The sequence below is a fragment of the Podarcis pityusensis genome (assembly GCF_964106645.2).
Source record: "Podarcis pityusensis genome assembly, chromosome: 16".
NCBI lineage: Eukaryota > Metazoa > Chordata > Lepidosauria > Squamata > Lacertidae > Podarcis > Podarcis pityusensis.
This window is the reverse complement of record NC_138041.1, coordinates 19,074,826-19,098,327: the sequence shown is the minus strand read 5'-3', so window position 1 is coordinate 19,098,327 and position 23,502 is coordinate 19,074,826. Positions and strand designations below refer to the sequence as shown.

General features: G+C 47.2%; 1 protein-coding gene across 1 annotated transcript in view; it reads left to right on the top strand.

Annotated features, from left to right (window-relative positions):
• The first annotated feature begins 248 nt into the window (after window positions 1-248).
• SPTBN2 (spectrin beta, non-erythrocytic 2) overlaps window positions 249-23,502 on the top strand; it is a 95,986-nt gene continuing 72,732 nt past the window's right edge. Inside the window, exon 1 of the mRNA XM_080986136.1 lies at window positions 249-521. The gene's annotated coding sequence lies outside the window, so the exon portion shown is untranslated. The remainder of the gene's footprint in view (window positions 522-23,502) is intronic.

Here is a 23,502-nt window from a genome sequence, read left to right as displayed (position 1 = left end):
TGAGAAGGCCCTGGTCGGTCTTGCGCGACTTCAGGACTGCCCCCGACAAGGAAAATGCGTCTTCCTTTGGGACAAGACCCACCCCTTCCCTGGCTGAGCTCAGAGCCGGCCCCGCTCCCTGGAAGCGTCGCGTCCCCTTCCTCACCACCCACCCCCGACAGCAGGGACCTCGTGCGCATCGGGCTCCCCCAGCGGCTGCGCGTGAATGGCGGGGAAGGCGCCCAATGACTGATCCAGCATCGGGGCTGAAGGCGGGGGCTTTTCGGCAAGCCAAGCCGGGGCTGGGCAGCCGATTCCGCAGCCGGGGCCGCCGCTGCTGCTGCTGCTGCTTCTCCATCGACGGGTGGAGGCGGCGGTGGCGGCGAGGAGGAAGAGGCTGCCCACTGCTCGCCCGCCTGGGTTCGCCCCGGCGCCACCTGTGATGCTGACGCTGGAGAAGCGGACGGGAGACGGCGATGCGCGCACCGGGCGCGCCTTGAGCCGACGGAGACGCCGGGCGCCTGCCGGAGGAGGTAGAGGAGGTCGGTGAGCCGCGATCGCGAGGAGGAGGAGGAGGGGCTGTTTATTGTCTCCGCATCGAGGGCAATGGGATCTTGCCGGGCAACCAACCGGGGGCCTGGCGGCAAAGGAGGCGCGATCCAGGGGCGCAGCTCTCCAGTGCGGCACCTGGCTGGCGAGAAGCGCCGCGCTTGGCGAGCCCAAGGCCCGCTCTCCTTGGAGACCTGTGGCGAGGCCGGCGGCCGCTTTGGGGCCGCTGAGCCCGGGGAGGGAAGGCGATGCTGGAGGTAGCGCAGCGTACGGGCGCCGCCGTCCAAGCCCTGGGGCGGAGGGCGTGCGCGCTCCGGGATGGACGGACAGCCGGCCTGGCTCAGCCCCATCCCCCGCTCGCCTGGCCAGATGGCCCTTGTTTTAGGCAGAGAAAGGGAAGCGGGCGGCAGCGAGACCGCTCCTCTCGTAGCGTGGTCTCTCCCGCTTCCCGCAGCAGCATGGAACAGATCCTGGGCTGTGATTCGCCGTTTCAAACGAAAAAAGGGATCTCCCTGGGAATGGAGGCTTCTGCTGCTGGAAGCCTCCCATCCCTGGCATATAACCGCACCACCTAATGCGCTGCAGTTGAAAGTCAGTGGTGGGGGCACTTTGCACTTGCTCAGAGAACTAGCTGCTTCTAATCACGTGGCAGATTGATTAAACCACCCCAAGGCATGGCGTTCGAAAGAGTGGTTTTGTGTGTGTATGGAGGGCGCGGAGGCCTGGCTGACGTCGAGGCTCGGTGGGCAACCGCTTAGTGGCTCCCTGCTCCCATTGGCAGGAGTTGCGGGGGATCTCTTCATCCTTATGCTCGGCCTGTGCCTGCCATTTCTCGATTCCAACCTCTGGGCTGATTCCTGATCCTACCTGTGTGTTCCCCATATGTAGTAATTTGTTGGTTTTTGTTTTGCCAAGAAATGCCTTCTTCACAACGTGGTGGGGCTGCTGCTGCTGCGTTTTCAGGAGGATCAAGGAGAAGAAGCCACTTTGGCCTACAAAGGTGTTTAAAAAAACCTCTTTCCCTCACCCTACCCCAGGGCCACGTGGGCAGGGGATTATTGTGGGGTTAGATATAAGGTAAAGCTTTGACCTTAGAGGCCAGGTAGTTGTTTGTTTTAGAACGGAGGCAATTCTTCTGTCAGTTACAGTAGGGAGAGGCTGTAGAAATACAGTGGTACCTCGGGTTACATACGCTTCAGTTTACTGTACATATGCTTCAGGTTACAGACTCCGCTAACCCAGAAATAGTGCATCAGGTTAAGAACTTTGCTTCAGGATGAGAACAGAAATCGTGCTTTGGCGGCACAGCAGCAGCAGGAGGCCCCATTAGCTAAAGTGGTGCTTCAGGTTAAGAACAGTTTCAGGTTAAGAACGGACCTCCAGAACAAATTAAGTACTTAACCAGAGGTACCACTGTACAGAATTTGGGTTTGGTGCCTGAGGCAGAAAATCCAAATTATCTCCACCACCCTTGCCATTGTTCAGGTTTGGTGCCTTCCCGTTATGATGCCATTTGCTGGTACCCCAAATTTGTTGCTTAAGGTAATCTGATCTAGCCCCAACTCATAAGAAGGCTACACTGCAATGATATCAACAGTGTTCTTAATGTAAGGCTTATTTCCTTCTCTTTGAAGTTCCACCCCCTCCCCCAAGATGCCTTACATTCTTTGGAAGGATAAATTCATGCCACTGCAAAAAATAAAAACATTATTGGAAGGGAGGGTGGGCTTTCCCCTAGTACCAGACAGACTGATGCCAGCAATAACAAGAAGTCAGCTTTTGGGTGATATAACTTAAAATGCAACCACTATTCAAAATTTGATGCTGCAATTTATGTAATTCTACCTTCTCCCCCCCCAAAAAAACCCCTTTCTCTTGCTTCTTACAAAACCAATCTTTATGTATGTTTACTTGGAAGTAAGGCTAATTGTGTTCATTGAGGTTTATGTCTTGGTAAATACGTTTAGGATTACACCTGGAAACATGGAAAAATCAGTGAAAATTCATTGAGAGATGGGGGAATGCCAAATATGTGTTGGGGGGGCTTAATATAGCTGAATCAGAATTTTAAACCTGGGGCTTTTGTGTTTATCCCTTCATGGCAATCTTTCATAGTCCTTCTTGGCTTATTTTTTTTTTTTTTTTAAAAGGATGAGGATTTTGGACTATGTTGTTGCATATAGGAAAGAATCAGCTGTTTATTTAGCACTATTAGATAACAAGTGGGACTTTCAGCAAAATTTAACAGTCCCTAAGAATCTTGTTCATGTTGAGAGCTTCAACCAGCCAGAAGCATGAGCCTTGTAGGCCTTTTCTGGCCTTGCAGGCCAGTCAGTGGTGGTGATTATTCCCGCCTTCCCTTAAGTGCTATCTCAGCATCTTCTTCTACTATATATTTTGAAATACATTTTGAGTTGCCTGTCTGCCTGCTCTCTATGCATTTGGATGCCTCTTGAGATATTGTTGCCAAACCTGGCATGATGTTTCCTGAGGTGGAGCAGCCATTTTTTGGTCTTATGTTTGGATACCATGGGACGCCATTTTGAACTGATATGTTCCAAACTGTTCCAATTTGGAAACCTCTGAATACATCATTCTCCCCTTTGACATGAAGGTTCCTAAGATGGAGGAGCAGGCTTTGGCCTATGTTTAGAACCCCCAGACACCATTTTTTGAATCAAGGATGGCACACCAGAACCTTCCAAACTACACTGATTCGGACACTTAGGAAGATATCATCATCCAGTTGGGTACTGTTAGACGCCATTTTGAATCTGAAGCCCAACCAAACTGATCCAAACTGCACTGCTTCAGACACCTAGGAAGGTATCACCAAATTTGGTGTGATAGTTTCTGAGATTAAGGATGCATAATCTCTATGTTTGGATACTGTTAGATGCCATTTTGAATCAAGATGGAGGACTGAACCGTTCCAAGCTGATTTTAACCAAATTTGGCAGGAAGCTAGTATGGCAAAGTTGAACTGGATCAGGCCAATTTGCGCAGATCCAGGTTGGGAGCAGTCAAGGGCTCTCAGCAGGTGGGGAACTGGGTGGGAAGAAGGGGAGGCAGTTTCTGCAAAGAGCAGGACGGGACATACTTGTCCCCAGCAGGGGAACACACATATGCTGTCAAACTGAGCAGGGCTGAGCTCTTTGCTCAGCCACTGGTGCAATCCTGCTGGTTGCAGGGTTAAGCTTTGCTAGTACGTTAGCCTCAGGGAATGTGCCGGCAAAGCAGATCCCATCGGAACTGAAAAAAAGGAAGGTTGAGACCGCAGAGGTCAAACAGTGGGCGGAGGAGACCTAACCCCAGGACCAGGGGGCTGGGGGAAGAGGAGAACCGTCTACCACCCCTGTGTTGGCTCAGTGCCTGGGGTCTGTTGGTTATAGCCCCCGTGGTGATGGCTGGAGCAGAATATGATTTTTTGCGGGGGGCGATGATGAGTGAGGTGGGTCTGGCACAGGTGGGTATTTCTTACAGTGCTGTGGCAGCCATGAGCTGGGAGGTGATGGCAGTGCCAGCAATGGCTGCTGGGGCATGAGTGGCACAGAGCTGTAGCATGTACCCAGCAAGGATGCGGGCCTGCTGCTCCCCTGCATGCTCCCAGCAGGACTGAACAACTGTCCCTCTCTCATCAACATCATCAAGGCGATGGTAGGAAGAAACAGCATCATTTCCCCCCTTCTGACCACAGGGTTTTAAAAACTCTTCAAATAAACATGAGCCTTGCTCCCAGATTGATTCGGGGCAGGATGTGTCTGCTGGGGCAGGTGAAGGTGGCAGTGCACAGCTCTAGAAACTAACACATTACATTATTATCTATGAATATAATATCAGCATTTTTTTCATTTCCCAAGCAACACCAAGCACTTTCTACTAGTTCTTTCTTTTTTGGCCTGGAAGCTCCTTGTCAGGCTGGTATTTGAAAGCTTTTTAAAATTCTTGCAATTTTTGCATTTACCATATTGGCCTGAATATAAGCTACACTCCCCCCCCCCCCCCCCAAATTCCGACCTTGAAATGTTAAAGTGCGGCTTACACTCGTGACCTTACGCCACAGGCAAAGCAGTGTGGCTCCCCCCCCCCCCCCGCAGGAAGCAGCCAGGGTATTGTTTTTCTTTACTCCCCCCATCAATTTTAAAGGTGTGGCTTATTTGCGGGTGCGGCTTATATTCAGGCCAGTACAGTAAATAGTTTGAAATACTAGGAAGGCCCCCCAAGTATGCAGAAACCACTGCCCTGTTTTTGAGTGGTCCCATTTCACTTCCATACTGAGGTCCTCTACCACTTGATTTTGCTCTTAGAGGGAATGAACGTATAATTAGTTCCTTCCATCAGTCTTCTATTAATAATCATATTCTCTATATAACCTTTCGGTACTGAGCCCTTTAGAATTTTTATTTAGGGCACGATCCGGCCCTAATGTTAAAGATTTTAAAGGGTGCTTGCATGCCTATGCATATGTGCTTAAGAGTAAATCCCATTGAACCACGTGGCTTACTTTTAGTCAACTTAAATAGGATCGGGCTGGAATCCTTTAAAAAGCTATTAGCATGCAGGCTGCAACGAAACATTGCAGTGTTGAGTGCTGTATGCCAGTCACCCATGCTCCTTTCCAGGATATTCCATTCCCCTTTGAAAACTATCAATATTCTGTGTCTACAGTATACTGTAATGATTTCTTTTGGTACTTAATGCAAACCTTGGAGTCCCCTCCTTTGGCCTCTTCATATTCCCCTCTTGTGTGTGAATATTGCTCTTGGTTGCGTAAGCAGCAACATTTGCTTCTAAACGTCAGAAATGGGGAGCAACTATGCTTTCACTCTTTGAAGGGGGTGATTAGATTGCCACCTGCTTAGCTGCTGCATTGGACCTTACTTTCATAGTGTATTCACTGGAATCCAGCGCTGCCCTGCTAAACACACTTTTCTGTCTATAAGATGCCCCCACAGATAAGACATCCCCTATTTTGGGGGACTCAAATTTCAGAAAATGGGGGGAGATGGCACAGAGTTGTTGAGCTTTTATGGAGGGGTTACCCAGGGTTGCTGAGCTTTTTTTAGGGGGGGATTGCCAAAAATTGCAATTGCTGCCGATCGCCCACCCAATTGCCGCAGCGTCAGCCAATCAACACCAGCCATTGACGCAGCAACCAATAACACACACAATAGCTGCAAACAGCCGCAGCAGCAACCAATCAAACGTCCAGCCTATTCACTACCCATGTATAAAGGTAAAGGTAAAGGGACCCCTGACCATTAGGTCCAGTCGTGGCCGACTCTGGGGTTGTGGCGCTCATCTCGCTTTATTGGCTGAGGGAGCTGGCGTACAGCCTCCGGGTCATGTGGCCAGCATGACTAAGCCGCTTCTGGTAAACCAGAGCAGCGCACGGAAATGCCGTTTACCTTCTCGCCGGAGCGGTACCTATTTATCTACTTGCACTTTGACGTGCTTTCAAACTGCTAGGTTGGCAGGAGCAGGGACCGAGCAACGGGAGCTCACCCCGTCACGGGGAGTCGAACCACCGACCTTCTGATCGGCAAGTCCTAGGCTCTGTGGTTTAACCCACAGCGCCACCCGCGTCCCTACCCATGTATAAGACGACCCAATTTTTTCGCATAATTTTTCAATAAAATAATACAGTCTTATACATGGAAAAGTACTGTAAATTGCTAGTAAATAACATTTTATTTGGAACACAATTAGGATTGTTGTGTACATGTTCCCTCGCCTCTGCTTAAATGTCCCCCTTAGTGGGATTTTGGTGCTTAAGTTTAGGCTGGAAATTGATTGGGGTAAGATATGATAGTTTGTTCAGAGCCGTCCAGAAAGTGTCAGGGAGAGATGGGGACCTGAGCCAATTGTAGCCGCTGTCCCACCGAGTTGGATTGCCTGAGGCCTGCTGGCATGGCCTTAGCAGAGCCCCCGTTTCCCATAGGATGCCACCAGCACTTGAGGGAACAATCCTGAGCACAGGTACCTGGTGCAAGTTATGCCGGCATAAATCAAGCTGGCATAAATATGGCACATGGAGAAGCTGCCCAGGAGGCCGAGGGGGGAGGGAAATGCTGGCTGCCCAGCAGAATGGGGAGACATCCCACCAAAACACAGAGGCGCCTTGGCTGGTGTCCCCATGGGGACCGGGGCCACCTGTGGACACGCAGGGGAGCGTTCCTGAGCCAACTGGTCGGATGTGTACAAACCGCGATGCCACATGGACCTCGCAGTCACCAGGCCCAGAATGCCAATGGGTGACGTAGTGCACACAGTGTCCCTGGCAACGGCCAGACAGCCAGTGCTAGAAATCCCCCAGGTGTGTTTTGGGTCCAGTTGCAGCCATATGGAGATCTCTGGATGCCAGGCTGGCGACTGACATCTCCATCTGACTGGCACCTCTAGCTTTCTAAAGCAGGTAAGCAGATGAGCTTATGCATTGTGTTTATATTCCACATTTTCCTCCAAGGAGTCCATGGTTTGCTGCTGCCACTGCCGCCCTCTGTTAATCCCTACAACAGCTCTGTGAGGTAGGTTAAGAGGCTGTGAGTGGCCCAAGATCACCCAGTGAGCTTCATGGCCGAGTGGGGATTTGAACCCTGGTCTTCCCTTTGTTGCCTCCAGTTGCAATGCAGCCATTTGCCTGGTCTTTGCCTCCCTGTCCCTATGGGTCAATTACATCTCCTTCCCCTGGTCTCAGGCGTATTATAGCATTGGGGCTCCATCAGGGTGTGCTGCGTGCTTCCTGCTTCCACTCCTAGGGCAAACAACCACCCATGTTCCTGGGGGAACAAGAAGCAGCAGCCCAGAGAATGAAGACAGAGCCCTAAAACTACATGAGAGCCAGTGTGGTGTAGTGGTTAAGAGCGGTAGACTCGTAATCTGGTGAACCAGGTTCGCTTCCCCGCTCCTCCACATGCAGCTGCTGGGTGACCTTGGGCCAGTCACACTTCTCTGAAGTCTCTCAGCCTCACTCACCTCACAGAGTGTTTGTTGTGGGGGAGGAAGGGAAAGGAGAATGTTAGCCACTTTGAGACTCCTTCAGGTAGTGATAAAGCGGGATATCAAATCCAAACTCCTACATGTCCTGGATGGCTGCTCCCTTGCCCCTGCTACTGATTCTCCAACCTGCTGGGCTTCTGGGAGTTGTGGTCTGGAGGCAGAGTCCAAAGCTGCTTCACAGCAGGTCCCAGTGGTGGTTTTATGCCTTTATTGCTGTAAACTGCTTTGATTTTTTTTTTATGATATAGCAGCATACCAATATATTTATATACAAATAAAATTAAAAGGGAATGGAGCTCCTGGATATTTAATAGGTTAGTAGTACAATAGTAAATTGTAATCTTATGTTGTGAACCACCCTGAGATCTATGGGTGTAGGACTATTAATAATAATGATGATGATGATGATGTGGAAGAGGACATTTCAGCAGGGTATAGCACAGCTATTAAAACTGGAGCCCACGGACTTTTCCACCTGGTTGGCCCACTCACCAAACTCTCATTTCCAGGATTCTCTGTGTCAGTTAAACTAGTAAAAATCTGAAGAAAGGATCTTGTGTCTGTCAGTCTGTTTGCTCCCCTCCCTTCTCTGCACGTCTGTTTTAGCACATCACGAGCCATGAGTTTCTAGCTTATTCTGGTTTGCTGTGGAATGGTAACTTGCTCGTGAGGCATGCCACCTGATTGCTGCTGCTTTGCTGGCTCAGACATGGTAAATAAACCAGGAAGCCTCCATTTCCTCTTGCACCTGATCCAACGATCGTGGTTTGTTGTTGCTGCCCAACCTGAACTCATGGTTTGTTGGCTTGCTGATCATGGCTTGTTAGGGAGCAACCAACCACAACCCCCAGTTTGAATGTAAGAGGAAACCAATCCTTCCTGGTTGGTTCTCCTGCTTGCGCCGGGGAAGGAGCAATTGGGCAGCAAGCAAGAGAATGCTGTTCACTTATGGCTAACCACAGTAAGCCAGGAATGTGGATTACTGAGATGTACAAATATAGTCTGTGTGTATATTATATATGCACATTCATACATAATCTGTGGTGTGTAAGCATATACATGGTACATAGATGCTTCCCCCCCCCAATGAATTGACTCCAACACAGAACAATTTTCTCATTTTTTAATAAAATGATTTCCTCATTTTTGCTTTCTTCTTCTGAAAGTAGTATTGATTGGGAACCTCTTTAGAACATGTTCTTCTCACGCCAGCATTCTTGCAATGGATTTTAAAGCTGATTCACAGTTGCGCATAGACTGTTGAGTGTCTCCTCCCTTTGTGACCGAGAACTAGCCTTGTGTGTTGAGGTGATACAGAAGCTTACTCTGCGGTGTTTGACCTGCGATGGCTCTTTGAGGCATGCAGATGGCACTTGGCGTTACAATTGCTGTGTGTGAACTTGCTCCGAAGGGGGAAGTGAGAAGGGAAGGCATTCCAGGATCTTGTAAAAGGCTGCAGGGTGGCAAAAGCAGCAAGAGAGACGATGGGGTTCAACATTTTTATTCTGGTGGTGGCAGACTCTAAATGCTAGGATTGGGCTATTCCACTGCAAAATGTGAATTCTTCAACGTTTGTTTGAGAAATGGGTGCGTAAACAAGCGAGGAGGGGCTAATGCCACAGTGGTGGGCGAATCCTAGGGAGAGCTGCTACTGCTTTCTTCAGGTCTTGCTAAGGGGCTTCTCATCGAAGCATCTGGTTGGGCACTGTGAGAACAGGATGTTGGACTAGGTGGGCCCCCTGTGGCCTAATTCAGCAGGGCTCGTCTTATGTTCACCAGTACATAACTGAGAAAAAGAGAAGATGCCACAAAATGCATTTTGCACATATTCCGAAGCACTTTTCTTTCTCATATGCCTTGGAGCTCAGCTCTGGTACGTCCTGGCTAAAAAAACTAAACCCACGGCCAAGCCAAAGGAATGAGTCGGCATCGGTGACATCAGCAGCCCATAGATCAGCCTTTGCCAACCAAGTTCCTTTTGGCTTACAGCTTCCCATGAGCCCCAGCCAGCACGGTGACAATTTGCAGCCGTTTGATAAATGTGACCTTTTCATATGGGTCCAATTGCATGGCATATGCTAGCACAGATTAGGAGATCCATTGCATTAGGTAAACAGACAAATTGGGGCAGCCACGGGCATCAAGGTTCCACTATGAGGTCCAGCTCATCCGTTCACAAAGTTGCTTGTTCACATTTATTTGTGTTAAACCACAGAGCCTACGGCTTGCTGATCAGAAGATCGGCGGTTTGAATCCCTGCGACAGGGTGAGCTCCTGTTGCTCGGTCCCAGCTCCTGCCCACCTGTCAGTTCGAAAGCACGCCAGTGCAAGTAGATAAATAGGTACCGCTCCGGCGGGAAGGTAAACAGCGTTTCCGTGCGCTGCTCTGGTTTGCCAGAAGCGGCTTAGTCATGCTGGCCACATGACCCGGAAGCTGTACCCGGCTCCCTCGGCCAATAAAGCGAGATGAGCGCCGCAACCCCAGAGTCGTCTGCGACTGGACTTAATGGTCAGGGGTCCCTTTACCTTTACCTGTCCTGCTTGCTGGGTAAAGCTTTGGAGGTTGGAGGGTTTGTGTATGTGTCGCTGAGTGAGATTGTTAATGTAGACGTGCCTTGTCCTGAGCCTTCCATTGTGGCTGTGGCAGGGATCTTGGTAGTTGCTGCCAGCTTGGCTTGTGTTATTACAGTGCATCTCCAAAAGCCCTATCCATGACTGGATGCCCCCCAGCAATGAAATTGAGGTGAGGGGGCTGAGAGGAGAGAAATCCTGTCCTGCTGGCTCCTTTCCTCTTTGTGTGTCTTCGGAGGGCTTTCTGCCATCCCAGCTTTGTCTCGCTCCAGCTGGCTCTCTGTGGTGAACACCCCTTGGGGGTACCTTGGGACGCTTGCTATTGTCTTAGTCCCTTGCCCTTTGCAAAACACCCAACTCTTCGCTTGCCTGCTCTGTTTAAATCAGCCCACTCGGCACCTGCCCCCCTTCCCCACTGCTTGTAGCCAGCTGGCCTGGCCTGGCAGGGGGAGGGGAGAAAGGGTGGCTTGTAATACAGGCATAAGGAAGCTTTCTCCTCCACCCCCCCCCCCTTGAATGTAGGGGAAGGGAAAGGATTCGTTCCCATTGGCAAATGGATCAGGGTTGCAGTGGCAAAACCACTTAGCCACCTGTAGGAGCTGATACCTCTGCGAATAGGGCTTTTAACTCTTTCTCCTCATCTCCGAGAGGGTGAGGATGTTTATGTGTCTTCTTGGAAGTCTGGATTTTTACCTGTGGCTCTTTTAGATCTGTACCTCTACAGTTACTGGTCTCTCTGTGTGTAGATGTGGATTGGTGCCCCACATGTAAGTCTGAGGACATGCACTCTTATATACCCTCCGTCCAGGATGCTACGGGTTGTGTTCAGCAGAGCCCTGCCCATTGAAATGAGTCCTGTCCAATAACTTCAGTGGGTCTCCTCTGAGGAGGACTGGCGTGGAATGCCATCCTCTGTGTGTTTGAGTATACAAACGCGGGTGGCGCTGTGGTCGAAACCACTGAGCCTTTGGGGCTTGCCGATCGGAAGGTCAGTGGTTTGAATCCCCACGGCAGAGCAAGCTCCCGTTGCTCTGTCCCAGCCAGGGGTGTAGGAAGAGGGGGGCAGACCGCCCCGGGTGCCCTCACTGAGGGGGCTGACATTCGGTGCGCCATCCGCTTGTGACTCCTAAGCCTATCCCAAGCCGTTGGGGTATGGGGGGAGCTGCGCTACTTTGCCGGCAGCATTTTCCCCCTTTCCCCCTTTGTTTTGACAGCTTGGGGGGAGGGTTGGGAATCATGGGTGGGCAGCACATTGAATGTCCGCCATGGGCGGCTCGCTCCGCCCCTGTGAGTGGCTCGCTCTGCCCCCGGCTGCAGGGCGCATGCGTTGCTCCGGGCACCTGAGCAGCTATCCCGCACCTGGTCCCAGCTCCTGACAACCTAGCAGTTCAAAAGCACACCAGTGCAAGTACATAAATAGGTACCGCTGTGGTGGGAAGGTAATTGCGTTTCTGTGCACTCTGGTTTCCGTCATGGTGTTCCATTGTGCCAGAAGCAGTTTAGTCCTGCTGGCCACATGACCCAGAAAGTGGAAAAATGCCGGCTCCCTCGGCTTGAAAGCGAGATGAGTGCCGCAACCCCATACTTGCCTTTGACTGGACGTAACTGTCCAGGGGTCCTTTACCTTTCAAATCTGTGCCTGCCCTAGATCTTAGGGGTCTCCTGGGGAACAGGAAGATGCCTTACCTGAGTCCGATCATTGGTCCATCTAGCTTAGGAGAGTTGTGCCTCAGGGGTTGAGCACATGCACTGAATGCAAAAGGTCCCTGGCAGTGCTTTTTTCCAAGAAAAATAGAGGCCGGAATCCACCATTAAATTCTTACAGTGACTTGCTGGGCAATTCGGAGCAGCCCCAAACAGATGCCAGTTTGACAACAGCTGCATTCACTGCCCGTAGAGGTGCTAAAATCTACAGCAAGCTGCCTCACTAGCTGTTTGGGGGTGGTGGTTGTCCCTGGTTCTGGTGCAGGTAAAATAAATGCGCCCACGCCTCCCTCATTCTCTTAGATTCAGGCGGGCAGCTCAGAAGGGCCCTCGCACAAACACGCGCACGTGCAACAGGAAAGGCCTGGCTTGAAAGTTTGAAGCTGGCCACTGCTACACGGGAGACTGATTGAAGAAAAGGAAATACAAATTGGACCTGCCCTGTAGCTTCAGCAGTTGTACCTAGGAGTAGCTAGGAGCTGGGTGGAGCCATTGATGATGATGATGATGATGATTTTATTTATTTATTTATTTATTTATTCATTCATTCATTCATTCATTCATTCATTCCCTGCCCATCTGGCTGAGTTTCCCCAGCCACTCTGGGCAGCTTCCAATCGAGTGTTAAAAACAATACAGCATTAAATATTAAAAACTTCCCTAAACAGGGCTGCCTTCAGATGTCTTTTAAAGAGAAGATAGCTGCTTATTTCCTTCACATCTGATGGGAGGGCGTTCCACAGGGCGGGCGCCACTACCGAGAAGGCCCTCTGTCTGCTTCTCTGTAACCTCACTTCTTGCAATGAGGGAACTGCCAGAAGGCCCTCGGTGCTGGACCTCAGTGTCCAGGCAGAACGATGGGGGTGGAGACACTCCTTCAAGTATACTGGACCGAGGCCGTTTAGGGCTTTAACAGTCAGCACCAACACTTTGAATTGTGGTCAGAAACGTATTGGGAGCCAATGTAGATCTAATAAAAAATACAGATTTGCACATGCTGGCCAACTTCTGTTTTGGCTTGAAATGTTTGTTTTGGGCTTCTCAGAAGTAGGTTAAGGCAAGCGTGTAAAGGAAGTGCTGGCTGGCAATGGCACCCACCTGAGAGGTGCCGGAACTGCGCTCTGGTGTGCTCTGGCTGAAAAAAAAAAGCACTGGTCCCTGGTTCAATCCTTGGTATCTGCAAGGAGGACAGGGAAAGCCTTCCTGTCTAAAACTTTGAAGAAGATTGAAACCAGCTCGTTTAGACAATATACCGTATTTTTTGCTCTATAAGACTCACTTTTTCCCTTCTAAAAAGTAAGGGGAAATGTGTGTGCGTCTTATGGAGCGAATGCAGGCTGCGCAGCTATCCCAGAAGCCAGAACAGCAAGAGGGATTGCTGCTTTCACTGCGCAGCGATCCCTCTTGCTGTTCTGGCTTCTGAGATTCAGAATATTTTTTATTGTTTTCCTCCTCCAAAAACTAGGTGCGTCTTGTGGTCTGGTGCGTCTTATAGAGCGAAAAATACGGTAGATGGGTCAACAGTCTGAATTGGTATAAAGCAGCTTCCTGTTTTCTTATAACACCGGCAGCATCTCTCCAGGGTTTCACGCAGGATATGCCGAGGACTGGGTCTGGGACAGTTTGTATGCAGGGCAAGTGCTCAGCTGCCAAAAGGAAAGTTTCCAGTCCTCATGATTCTAAATAAAGGGCTGATTTAAACTGGGACATAGGAAGATGCCTCCTACCAGGTTAGACAACTTGATCCTTCTAGTTCAGCATTGTTCTCATTGATTGGCAGTGGTTCTCCATGGTGCTGTGAGGAGGAGGAGCAGCAGCAGCAAAAGTCAACAGCGAGACCCTTGCTGGGCTGTGGACCTCAGCAGATGCCCAGCGATGCTGAGCTGATTGTGAATCTAGTGATCTCTTGGTGACTTTGCATTTCCAGGATCTCAAGTGTGTGTGTGTGTGTGTGTGTGTGTGAGAGAGAGAGAGAGAGAGAGAGAGAGAGAGAGACAAACAGACAGACAGACAGAGTGATGGAGAAAGAAGCACTTGTTATGTGCATGCAGATCTTAGTATGTGCAGCTGCACGCGTCACCCTTCCTCAGTGCATGGACTTGCTCTGTGCGTTGTGGGTCATGTGAATGAGAATTGCTTGAGAGAACCTCTTCCCCACAAAGTGCACCCAACTTCAGAACTTCATTGCTTGATTTAATATGTGAATACTCAAGGCAGCAATAGACCAATTCCTCCAACCCAATACAAGTCTACTTGGCTCTTTTAGGTATATTGCATTAGGTTTCTTTCCTGAGTCTGTGCTGCAACCAAGTATTGTGAATCTGCTTAGAATGTGCTGATGGCATTAAACTCTCTGGGGAAGTGAGAGGAGGGAGAGAGAGAGGATGCTGGGAAGGAAGGGGGACAGATGTTTTTGAGTTCTGAATGCGGTACGGTTTTATTCTGTATATATTCTGTGCGTGTGCTGAAACTCAGTAAAAATTATATTTTTTTTAAAAACAGATCTGCTTGTCTCCCATTGCGACACTCTTTGCGGCCACCACCCTCAAGCACACCATCTGAGGTGGCCACCTCAGTTAGCCCCATGGTTAGGGGGTATCTCTGTCTGTGGGGCGCTCCATATAACAGCCTTCGCTGCTGGTACCCTCCTGATGTTTTCGACTACAGTTGCCATCAATCCCAGCCAGCACAGCTGTTGGCAAAGGCTGCATTTTGGGCAGAAGAAAAGCACACACACCCCATCACTGATGCCCGTTCTGGGTCTAGAAAACACTCTGGCGCTGAGTGGCTTTAGAAAGCCATCTTCATCCTCACCCTCTTATGACCAAGAGTTGAAGTGTTCCATGGCATTGTAGGTAGAGAGAGAAAAGGAAACAGAGTATGTCCCAGAGTCCCTACAAACCTCAGGAACAGGGGGACACCTTTGTGGCAGGGGGTCTAACACAAGCGTCCTGTCTCTCCCCCCCCCCCCCACCGCAACTCCTAAAAAATCCTGGAGTTGGTCCTGGCATCACCTTTGAAGGAAGAAAATGGTTGGGAGATGCACAGCTATTGAGCTTGAGAATAAGCAAGACCATGTCTGTATCAACAACCACTCTCTCTACACTGCACTAGCAGTATTTGAGCATGGGAACACTTTTTTATAGTCTTCATTTTTGCCGTTTTCATAATAGTTACAAAAGTACAAATGAACACAAGGTCACTTCTCCAATTCCCCCTTTCCCTCCAAGTGATTCCATGTTATACGAGATCCATATAAGTGTGTATTGGATCATGACCAGTTGTAATCGTTGAATATCGTCGTTCTCATTTTAGCATCTTGCTCCAGAGAGTACTGTGAGTTGCTGGTGGTTTTGTCGTTGTGTCAACTTTCCTAATGTATGAAATAAACATATACCACGTTTCCTCAAAACAACCTTTTGACATTTGCATATTTTTTTTAGAGTGTTAAGCTGCTTTGGCAGTTTTTCCACGAGAGCAGTGTTCATACCTTTTTCCAGCCAAACCTCCAGTGTTAAATTTGCTGTTTCCTAAAACTGAGCTAGAACTTGCTTAGCTGCTGTCACGAAGAGGAGTAATAAGTCTTTAAACATGAGTTCTTTTAAATAATCAAGAAACAAGTTTATCAATGCAGTTTTGGGGTCACAATATACTTTCTGGCCTGTAATGAGACTTGCTTATAATTAGCTTCCTAAAAAATTGAACCTTTCTTGTGACTCCATTAACTAGGATTGTAAGACCCCATTTGTAGACAGCCTCTAAAAGAGGCTTGATTGAGGACTTGTTCTCGCATTTTATGAGTCCATAATGCTATCTGTGTTAAAAAATTAATACTATTTTCTCCTGTGTTTGCTGACACTGAGTTGAATAGCCATTTCCTCTGATTATTTTTTTTTGCCAGTCCTACATTTCTGTGTTGCAATCCAGGTCTCTTTGCCATATTGATTTTAAGCAGCTAAGGCCACTTGTCATTGAATCACATAGGAGCTTATGTATGTTTGATAGCAGTTCCTGAGAACAGTATTTAGGATTTGCTTCGGTTCACCCTGGTGGCTTCAGATAAAATTGTAGAATTGGGCATAAAATTGTAGTCTGCGTTTCCTAACTTTCCTTTTAGTTGCATACTTGTGAGAGAGGTGCCATATCTTTATATAAATTCCTGACTGTTCCTAGTCCTTTCTGTTTCCAGCCTTTAAACGGCTATTCCCTAGTTTAAGTTACAAATATTTTTTTCTAAAACAAATGGGACAGTGACAAAAGGGAATAAGAATTGGTGAAATGGCTGGTGCGAGATTTTTGGTTCAGATTTGTAAATTAGCAAGTGTTCAGTATATTTGGGGGAACAATTAGGTGGTGTGTCAGGAATAGAAGTGCTGCTGCACGTTTTTTAAATTAAAAGCGTCTCGTTCCAAGGAAATCCAAGTGGGTTGTAACAAGTGTTAACATTATTTATAGTGGGCCGAAGTTATTGTCCTGCATCGTGGTACCATGTTAAATTCGATACTCTCAAGTGTTCCTGAGGTACTCTATTTATTTAGGACAAAGTGTGACTTTAGATTGATGCTATAAAATGTAATTGTTATGAGGGGGGAGAGACTGATGTACATCATTTCCCTTAAAAAATAATAATAATTGATTTCCATTCCCAACACTCTGTAATTTCCTCAACAGCAGTTGGTAAAGAGGTCTTAGGATTCCATACCCTTAACGTTTATCTGATGAAAATAGGGACATCCTAGGGAAAAGCGGGACGTTCCAGGATCAAATCAGAAACCAGGACGGCTTCTGTAAATCTGGGACTGTCCCTGGAAAATAGGATTGACCAGGAATTGACCAGCAAGGCTACATTGTCTACAAAGAGGTTTGTTTTATGTGCCGGTGTAGCAGACTTTATTTCCTGTACTGAGCCATTTTACCATTTTTTAATTAGCTATTGGTACCATGGCGCTGTGGTCTAAACCACTGAGCCTCTTGGGCTTCCTAATCAGAAGGTTGGCGGTTCGAATCCCCGTGACAGGGTGAGCTCCCGTTGCTCGGTCCCTGCTCCTGCCAACCTAGCAGTTCGAAAGCATGCCAAAAAAGTGCAAGTAGATAAATAGGTACCGCTCCGGCGGGAAGGTGAATGGCGTTTCCGTGAGCTGCTCTGGTTTCGCCAGAAGCAGCTTAGTCATGCTGGCCACATGACCCAGAAGCTGTATGCCGGCTCCCTCGGCCAGTAAAGCGAGATGAGCGCCACAACCCCAGAGTCGGTCATGACTGGACTTAACTGTCAGGGGTCCTGTAACTTTACCTTTTTACCATGGCGAGAAAGAAAAGCAGTGGTGAAAAGGGGGCAGCCCTGTTTCATGCCTCCCCCCGAACCAAGGTGTGTCCCATCCATTTAACCTAACCTTAGCTTGGCCTTGCCGTGTTTTCAGACCATTAATGCATTTTCCCCAGCAAGGTGTACAAGAAATCCCAGCTCAACTTGTCAAACACCTTGGTGGAATCTGATGAAGCAATAGAGATTGGTTCTTCATTCTTTTGGTGTTATGAACTATATCAGCCATATAATTGGGTCAGCTATGTATTTGTGTCTAATAAGGCATATTCGGTCTTTATCTATTATCAAAGGTGTTAATAATGCTAATCTACCTGCTAAAATATTGCTAAAGATTTTAGCATCTTGGTTTATGAGAGCTATGAGCCTGCATTAGTCTTCTTGGATAGGAAATTTCCCAGGTTTCTTCCATGCAATAAGGATTGGGTCTCCTTGCAGTATAGAACTGAATAATTTTAGTCTAGGGCTCAGTTACTCTTTAAATGTTTTATAGAACTGGATTATAAAACTTGGATTTATAGAACTGGATTATAAAGCTTTAATTTTGTTGAGGCTTTCGTAGTATCTCCATTCAATATTGGTTCTGTTAAATACTCTCGTTGATTCCTTTCTAGAGCATTTAGTTTCGCTTCATTTAAATACTTGTTCGTTTGCATAATATCGGCTGTTCTGATCTGAATATCTGATTGAACATCTAATCTGAAAGGAATGCTTGTAATTTTTCTCCCACTGTCTCTGTTCAGTATTGTTGCTCTCCATCGTGTCCTTGTGAACTTGTTGAAAAGCTAGAATTTTTATCAGTGTGCTCATAGAATTTTTGGTTAGTATATTGCCTTGCATATGCTATCTTCCTAATTTCTAAACTTGGCAATTCTGTTCTTTTGTAATAATGTCCTGCATATTTTTTATTGTTGTTGCCTGATTGTTTGTGGGTGTCTTCAGGTTTCTTTATTTCTGTTTGGAGACTAAATTTTGATGCCTCTCTTGACCTTTTAAGATGTGCATATTTAATTCTAATATGGCCTCTCTTACCACATTCACTTAGTCCTCCATTAAGACTTCATTCAGAAATTAAATTCTAATATGGCCTCTCTTACTACATTCACTGAGTCCTCCACTAAGACTTCATTCAGAAATTAAATTCAAATACTGTATGGCCTCTTACCACACTCACTGAGTCCTCCCCTAAGACTTCATTCAGAAAGGTCTCCAGTGTCATTGATTAAGAAAGAATAAAATCTTTAAGTTCTTCCTTCAATTTATCGACTATGTGTTAAGTAGTGGATTCAGGTTTAGCTTCTGTGTTCTGATTTTTGGAGGAGAGTCCATTATATGTACGGTAGTGAAAACAGAAGCATTGTCCAAAGGACCTGGAGAGTTTACTGGTTTGTAACAGTTGCATCAGCTAGACTTTTTGAGTTTAAACTATAAACTGTATGAGTAGCATGTTATTATACTGTGTGCATGGGGGCGGGGGAATAGTAATCTCGATTACTATTTTGTTTTCCCCCCATGGACTGCTTCAAAATCACTGAGAGTCTTGTGGGACCCCTAAATATATTTTCCTGCCTTTTGTAGCAATTGCAATGCACCGTTGCTAGATGAGGGTATGGATTTTTCCTCAGGGTTTACTCCTGAAGCTTTTCTCACAAGGCAGTGGAGGTTGGATCAGAGTTTTCCTTCTCCTGGATGGGCTGCCTTCTTAGGTTGACGAGAACCCCATGAAAGCAAGTATGACACAGATGTACTTTTAACCAAAATTTAGCAAGGTTCTGCTGCATGCACACTACTGCAATGAAGAACATAAGGGCAATGGCAGCAGCAACGACAGAACAGAAGTACCCACAATTCTTATGTCCCTTGTAAACATACAAGGACTCTTTACCATTATTTCAACAGAATTTAATAATTTTTGCATTACATCTTACTGACCAAGAGAAAATACTTTAACTCTCCAGTTCAGAGGATGACATAAAAACGCTTCCTTTCAGCTTCGGTTTCAAACAAAATGGCTTCCTCGGGTTGCCATTGTTTTTGCCGTTTCTCCGTTTTTCTTTCTTGTTTTTCTTTGGTTTCTTCTGCCAGCTGTATAGATGGTTCTGTGCTTTCTCTGGATCATTCTGGTCATTATTTCCAGTTCTGCCTCTTCATCCTGGCCCAGATTCAGGGCTGTAAGCATTTTCTTAGCTCCCTCATCATGAGTAGTAGCAGTTGGCATGGTTCCTTCTTTGATTACTGCCGGTTTAAAAAGGAAAAACAAATGGTATTGAATATCCACGTTTCATAGTTTTTCAGTACAGTATATATTTTTTGAACTCGAGCCTTTTTTGTAGGGTTTCATTACTCAAGTCCTGAAAGAGACTTTTTTATTTTTCATTTGGTTTTCCCATGTAAGGTGAAGAACTGTGTTAAATCTTCTTTTACTTGGAAGTAATGAAATGGAATTATAATGGCCTTTGCCTGAGGAATGCGATCAATATCCTTGCTTTCCAGCTGAAGCTCAGTGAAAGTCTCATTAGCCCAGGTTATAAAAATGGAGGGGGAGGTCCTGGCTTCCTTCAGATTTGGGCAACCCTCTCGCCTTCGGATTATTTCACCCGCTGCGATTCTCCCAGTTGTCCATTGTCTGGTTTTGGATTTCTGGGCTTACTTTTTCCAGTCCTGCAATGGCAGTTTTTGCTTTAGGCCAAGATTAAGGGTCACTCCTGCAGTTTAAATACCCCCCCCAACTTGATCTTGACCTTCAGGAAGTTACGAGGGTCGCTCATTAAAGATTTCTCCTGACCTACTTCCTGTTATCGTAGGGGGATGAAATTGCACATGTATAATGATACATCTCTCCATAGGTAACGTGGTAATTTGTAGCTCTGAACTCCTAACAGTTTCTCTGTTACTGGTGCTAACGTGGAGTAATGTCTGATAATGGAACCAGTTGAAAGGGCACACACCACGGGAGACGTTCAGTGAGATGAAAGGGACTTATCGGGAAGATGCCCCATTGTATGATGTAGTCAAGCACTGGCATCGTCAGTTCAAGTGTGATCAGACTTCGGTGGAACGGCTCCCATTCCTGGGCAACCACAGTTGGTCATTGATGAATGACACCATCTGGCAAGTTGAGGCCGCCATTTTGGAGGATCGCCATGTAACCATTCGCCAACTAGCTGCAGATGTCAAGATCAGTGTGGGCTCTGTAGTAAAAATCACCCATGACCATTCACACATGGGAAAGGTGTCTGCACGGTGGGTTCCTCGATGCTGATGCCTTTCCAGAAGCAGGAACAAGTCACATGCTCACAGGATCTTTTGGTCATGCGTTACGAAAACCATGATGACTTCTTCGCCAGACTAATTACTCAGGACGAAACATGGGTCCATCATTATGACCCAGAGACTAAATCCCAGTCCAAACAATGGAAGTACTCTGCCTCACCACCTCCAAAGAAGGCATGTGTCCAACCGTTAGTGGGCAAGGTCATGCTCACGGTCTTTTGGGACCAGCGTGGAGTAGTGGTGATGGATTTCCTGGCAAAGGGTACCACAATTACTGGGCCATACTACGCTTCACTGCTGCAGAAATTGCAGAAGGCCATCAAAATCGAGAGGTGTGGTATGCTGACCAAAGGTGTCTGCCTCCTGCAGGATAATGCCTTGATTCACAACTCACACGTTGCTCCAATGGAAGCACGGTCCTGTGACTATGAAATCCTTCCTCATCCTCCTTATTCTCCTGACCTCACACCACTGGACTTCCACCTCTTTCCAACCAAGGAGTTTTATTGAAGTGCAAGCTTTTTCCAGACAATGAAATGCTGATTTCTGAGGTCAAGTTGTGGCTTCTTAGGCAACCTGCCAACTTCTACAGATGAGGTCTCCACAGCTGCATAAAGCGATGGGAGAAGTGTGTGACTCTTGCTGGTAGCTATGTAAAGGTAAAGGTAAAAGGACCCTTGACCATTAGGTCCAGTCGTGACCAGCTCTGGGGTTGCTCATCTCGCTTTATTGGCCGAGGGAGCCGGCGTACAGCTTCCAGGTCATGTGGCCAGCATGACTAAGTCGCTTCTGGCGAACAAGAGCAGCGGACAGAAACGCTGTTTACCTTCCCGCTGGAGCGGTACCTATTTATCTACTTGCACTTTGATGTGCTTTCAAACTGCTAGGTTGGCAGGAGCTGGGACCAAGCAATGGGAGCTCACCCCGTTGCGGGGATTTGAACCACCGACCTTCTGATCAGCAAGTCTTGGCTCTGTGGTATAACCCACAGCGCCACCTGCGTCCCTATGGACGCAGAGATGTAGAAATGGACTAGTAACTGTGCCCAGTTTCGTTTGTCTCAGTCCATGGGGAAGTATGTCAGGGGGAATCTTTCATCAATGCTCCTCGTATCTATAGCTAGCCATTCTTCCCTAAAGTCTTTTCTGAACTGCCACAGTCGTTCAAACATTTGCGCCATGTCTTCCTTGGGAATATGGGCTGACACGTGCCACGATGAGCCCATCTTAGTATTCCTTCAGGCCTAGATTTGTGGTGTTGTGTCCCTATGGCACAAAATAGGCTGTTAACCATTTCCCCTTACCTCAAGTGAGGTTTTGAATCTTTGCCTTTCCAGGTGTTCTGAGGCTGAGTGCTATTTCCCCTCTTTTGGGGGATGATATTCAGGAATTTTTTGGCAGTGGAGAGCTGGACACTCCTGACAAGGGTTTACACTTTGATTTGGTGTTCTCTTTTGCATTAAAAGTTGTATATATGACGTTGTGGGGAAGGATTTCATTTTATATACGCCAGCAGCACCGTTCAAATTGGGTTTGTTTTTGGAGGTTGCTGGAGTGGGGAGCGCAAACGATTGCAGAGTTCACACTTGCGGTGCGAACATGTCCTGCTTTCTTGGCTCATGTGCCTGTTTAGGCCCCTTCTGCTGTTGGCTCTCAATCCAATCAGTGTCTGGATTAAGTCTTCATGGTATTAGCAGTGCAAGGAGAAGGGTTTTTCAGGGTGATGGGGGGGGGTAGCAATGAAGAATATTGGCAGAAATCCCCGTATTTGTTTGGACACAGCTAATAAATCCCGCTCTGCTGGGGTGGCGACATATGTGCTGCTTGTAGCTTTTATGCAAAATATCAAATGAGGCTTCAATTAGTGCACAGTTTCTGCAAAAAGGAGTGCTGGAACTTAAGCCTTCCTTTGAAAGCCGTACGCTTTGGCCTGGTAACTTTGCTCCCCCTAAAGTGCTCACTAAGTGTTGATGGTGGACACTCTGCACATGTTCAGGAGACTCTCTCCCCTGCTGTGTTCCAGACCTTGAAAAAGAAGCTCTGGCCTGGCACTCAGGAGCCTGCCCCCAGAAAAAAAACTAAAAAAGCCTACTTTGGAGGGGGACAGGTGTTGCTGTGAGAGGAACCCCCCACATTTTAAAAGCAAGGTGTGCATTGCGAGCCCTAAGTTAAATAAAGGTTTTCCATTCTATATAGAATCTGACTGCCTGTGAAATCAAAATCCCTATTTTTTATTATTTGTTTTAACAAACAAAAGAATTCTAGTCCTCATTGTTGTTGGGTGGGGAGGAGTCCTTTTTATTGTTGTTGAAAAAACACAGGCAGTGTACAGGTCCATAGCTGGAGTCCTTAAGAGTATAAGCTCCCTTTGGCAGTCCAAAGCTAAGAATAAACTAGTCAATTGGCCCACGTAATCTGCGGATTAGCCACTCTGATGCTCCTAGGTTTGGTGTTGGGATGGTTCTGATAGCCAGGGCACAATAGCAGCTGGTATCGGGAAATCTCATTTCTTATTGCCAGAGGTGTGGAAGGTTACATTAATGTTTTCCTCCCCCCTCCCCCCTCCCAATAAGGCAGCTAGCTAAACCTGAAATCCAGGGAAGGCATCACAAGCCAATTGCTTTGTGGTAATTCTGGAAAGAGTAATTGTTGATCAGGTAATATAAGCAAAGAAATTGGTATTTAAACTTTTGAACACGTTTGCTGATTTCCTGTCTCCGCTTCTCCCACTCTGAATTTTCCTCCCCAAATCCTCAGTGTAAAATGCAAAATTGGATGCTTTGACTGTTGGCTAGCTTTCTCTCTTGCCCTCTGAAGGTTTCTTTTTTTTTTGCGGGGTGGATGGGGAGCAGTCAAACTGGACCTGCAGTCGGAGTCTAGAGGGCGGGAACAGTTTGGAAAAGGGAAGTCCTCGCCTCCTTTTTTAAAGCCCTTAGCGATAAAATCTCATTGTGAACATGCTAAAAATGTGCCGGAACGCTTTTTAAAAAAATAAATAAAAAGCATTTATTTATTTATTTAAAAAAGCTACCTTGTGAATTAGCTGGAACATGTGAAGTGGGAAGGAGGAAATCAGATTTGTGCATGTGTGTTTAGGTAATGGATCAT